The 4,112-nt window shown below is 39.1% G+C and overlaps 1 long non-coding RNA gene across 1 annotated transcript; it reads right to left on the reverse strand.

Moving 5' to 3' along the window:
- Positions 1-1,895: 1,895 nt before the first annotated feature.
- LOC129760234 (uncharacterized) lies at positions 1,896-3,530 on the reverse strand. The gene is made up of 3 exons (XR_008740310.1): positions 3,393-3,530; positions 3,162-3,237; positions 1,896-3,068 (listed from the first exon to the last, which is right to left on the reverse strand). It is a non-coding gene; the product is annotated as an uncharacterized LOC129760234 (long non-coding RNA).
- Positions 3,531-4,112: the final 582 nt, after the last annotated feature.

Here is a 4,112-nt window from a genome sequence, read left to right on the forward strand (position 1 = left end):
GAGCAGGGTGATGTGGGACAACTTTAACTAGCGGTGCAGGAGCGAGTTCGATGAACGGTAAACGAGATCCATCATTGGCAAAGCAAAGGTCCAGCGTATGACCGTATTCGTTCACCACGCCGTTAATCTGGCGCAAGGTCGCTGTACTCAAGGAGTCCAATATGATGTTTGAAGGCGCCGAAAAAGTAGAGCAGGCAGGGTCCGGATACAGAGAGCTACCATGGTGAGAGCACCACTTCAAACTGGGCATATTGAAGTCGCCAATGACAAGTAAGTCATCTTCTGGAGCGCAGAAAGAGCTAACTTCGACGATGCAGCGAGAAAACGACTCAGCGAGGGCAACATCTCTTGAGCGATCGGGTGGCAGGTAAAATACACATACGTACAGTTTCCGGTCAGCGAGGTCAATGCGAACCCACACAAGTTCCAGATCGCACCAGGATTTGTTGTCGATGAGCTGCGCTGGGAGATTCGACTTCACGGAAAGTAGCACCCCGCCTCCACTGGACTTTTTGCTGTTACGGGAACTGCGGTCACAGCGGAACACTGCGTAATCAGGGCAGAAGATCTGACTTGATAGTGTGCGGTCATTCAGCCATGTTTCCGTGAAGGCGATGATGTCATAGCAGGAACACGAAGTTGCGAGCAGGTAGTCGGTCAGGCAGGAATTAATACCCCCGACATTCTGGTAGTAAAGGGTTACGGAATCTAGAGGACCCGGAGCGGGTTTGAAGAAACGTGCACTGGAAGGTAGAACATCATCAGGCACAGGAATGCGATCAGGGGTACTATACTTGCCTGAATTCACAGGCTGGAGAACCCCTTCGCCACAGACGAACTCAGGGCCGGGACGACTGATGACGCTGGCTGGAATCAGCGCGACTGAGTCGAAGGGCTCAGGGGTCTCCAAAGTGCCTAGCTCGTTGAGACACACTCCATCGAAAATTGAGTAGAAAAAGCAATTCAATAATTTTGATTTAGAAAAAAAAACTTTTAGGCCCGTTTTCTCGAAATCATCATTACGGCATTTGCACCGGATACGGATCTTAAGCGCTCCAATTTTGAATAACCAACTAGTGTCCACTTGAAATGAAAGTGGTCTTCAATACTGAAAATCTTTTGCTTTTACACTATGTTGAAAATTCTTAACATAGTCTCTGGAGCCACCCTTTTTTCTCACATCAATATTCACAAAAGCAGAGGAGAAACGTAAGATGTGGATGCTCCGTTAAATTTAATGTGATAATAAAGAAATTGTGGCTCCAGAGACTAAACAGACCTTTGCGGGTGAAATAACACCCACCAGCAAATCAAAAAAAAAAACTTACCCCAGAAACTGTTGAAATATGTTCTCAAAAAAAAAAAATAATAAAATAAAATAAAATAACACCCTTTAAACAGAAAGACTTGATCTCTGTTCTAGTCCTACTTAGGCCTGAACTCAGCAAAAGAGAGAACGCTAAATCTACTACTGAATAGATTTTTACAAATTTCACATCGTATAATTACTTTCTCGATATTTTTTTTGTAGCACAATTTTTTTTATTAAATTTCACTATTTAGAGTTCAATTTAAAAATGCAGAACCAACTTATGATATTTTTTTCAATTTAAAGAGATTATTTAACTACAAGGCGTAGACAAACGGTGAAATGTGCATTGCAATTGTTTATTCTTCAGTACTTATAGACAAACATTTATTTTATAGACAAACATTTATTTTAAACTCTAACAGTAAACATTTAAGTGTTTCTAAAACCTTCGAAACCTAAATTTTTCATTCAAATATGTGTCTAAAACACAAGTGCTGAAAATAAGAAAAAGGATTTAAGCTTCTCATAATTGAAAAGGCAATTGTTTGCAAAGGCTTTCAGGTAATCGTTCTAGTCTAAAATCAAAACCATAATTCTCTTCAACTAATAACAAATATTGGAACCTACAAAACACAATTTTTGTGACCAACGCAAACAGTGCACAGTGCTTGCTTTAGAGCTTTTGTAAATGGAAGGTATAATTTAGCTCGTATATTTAAAGCGAAATATCTTCTTGCTTTTGTTTCGGAGATGCTAGATAGTAGAAAACATAATCTGATTTTTTTAAATATCTGTATGTAGTTGAAATCACTACTGCGGGAAATATGATTTGATTTAATTAATCAAAAAAACTTCTAAGGGTCGAGCCAAGAACATTGATTGAATATTCAATCAAAAGATGCAATGATTCTTCAATAGCCTTTTGTAACCATATTTTGAAAGTAATTTTATTTTAAAGACGTCCGTACTCAACATTTTGGTATTGAAATATTAAAAAAAAAACATCTAAACGTGTTGGTGTTTTGTCCATATACGCATGTGAGCAGCTTAAGTCACTGGTTGCGACTCGTATAAGTGCAGTCATGTGACACTTTTTTTTTGCCGAAATTGAAATTTGAACTGACATCTGGGATGGTTCAAAGAACAGACATCACCTTTAAATTGTTCAAATTTGAATATTTTTTCGCTGCTAACGAGATTTTTGTAAAGGAATCTGTGCAGTTTTCCACAAAAATTAAGCCCTATGTTATTGAAATGAGTGATCATTGTATTTTTATCACTTCTCATCGTCGTTATTCAACACCACTACACTCAATAGGAGAGGGGCACATATTTCACATGACCATCATCGGTCCCGTGACCAGCATCAACCGATCGGGAACTTCGAAATTACACTTTTAGAGCCATTGAAAGATTTATTCCAGCGATTTCTGTTTAGAAACCGATATCCGATGCACCGACTTCCGAAGCATCTTAAAATCTAATCGATAAAGCACTCATCACTCGAAAGCAAGAAAAATGTCACTTGAGCAGGATTTCGAGCTCCATTTCCCATTAGAGGAAAATATTCGGAATAAATTTCCCAGGTTGATTTCTTTCTCGAGGCACTGCCCTAGAGACGATGTTATGCAACCAGAATGAGTCCTGGAGTAAACCCTAGAACCGTATCTTAAATCCGACTCACCTGCTTCTGGACATCTGCGTCGCTCAGGGCCATTTTGCCAGAGGTTTTTTCGCTGCGCTGCGATCGTACAAACTGTAAAAAACAAACAATAACTATATTTAAGCTGTCCCAACTAGGCACCTTAAAGTAAAGATGAAACCTAAGATCCATCCCGGAACCACTTACCGGAGAAATCAAGGATTACTGGAGTCACAGTAGGCTGGGTGACCTGCTTCTGCTCGTCGGCTGTTCTCCTTCACTTCTGAAGAGGAAAAAATTTCAAATCTACTACTGAGCTATATCACTGCTCTAGTCGTTGTTAGCTGACGAGATATTCTGTAGTGTTAATGGTAGTAGATTCTGGTCAGCGTACAACGTGAGCTTGCTCACTAGGCGAGACGGATTCACTATACTTACGTGTAGCAGGTTCCGATCCGTCGTGCCCAAAACCACACAGCACTAGCTGCGTGCAGAAAAGTCAGAAAAGTGAAGAAAATTGACTTCTGCCACTGATCTCACATGATGGGTGACTTTATTCGATGGACGATGCTGGTAGTTGTGAGATTGTGCAAAAATCGAGGGCGAAGAGAGCCCCTCGGGCAAAGAGAGAAATTCTCTCTTTTAACGTCACTGTTGACATTTTGACGACTGTCACGTACCACTGGAAAAACTACGATGCCGTGATAGACACTGTGAAAAAGAATAGAATTTTTAGCTAATACTTCGATAATCGCTAACGTCAAGCTGAAAATCTCTATAATAAAGATATTTAAAAAAAAGAATTTTTTGTTAATCATTTCGGTATTTTCTATGTGCGAGCATTTCATTCAAAAGCATTTTTTGAAATCTCATCGAACTATTAAAAAATTACCAAATACCGCTATTTGTTAAAGTTATTTAAAATTAAGATATTTTTGTGAAATTTTAAGTTGAGGTAACTATACACAGCAAACGAGAATCATCGAGTTCGGTAATTTAATTTACCGAACCAGTTCTTTTATCTGGAAAAAAAATCGGTCATTGGAATTTTGTCGTCTATTCAATTGATTCTTGACTTATCGTAAACTTTCAAGCTACGCTGTTTTTGGCGTAAAATTACGGAGCATAAACTGTGATTCGGGTAATCATAAGTACAAT

Source organism: Uranotaenia lowii, unplaced genomic scaffold, assembly GCF_029784155.1.
Source record: "Uranotaenia lowii strain MFRU-FL unplaced genomic scaffold, ASM2978415v1 HiC_scaffold_522, whole genome shotgun sequence".
Lineage (NCBI taxonomy): Eukaryota > Metazoa > Arthropoda > Insecta > Diptera > Culicidae > Uranotaenia > Uranotaenia lowii.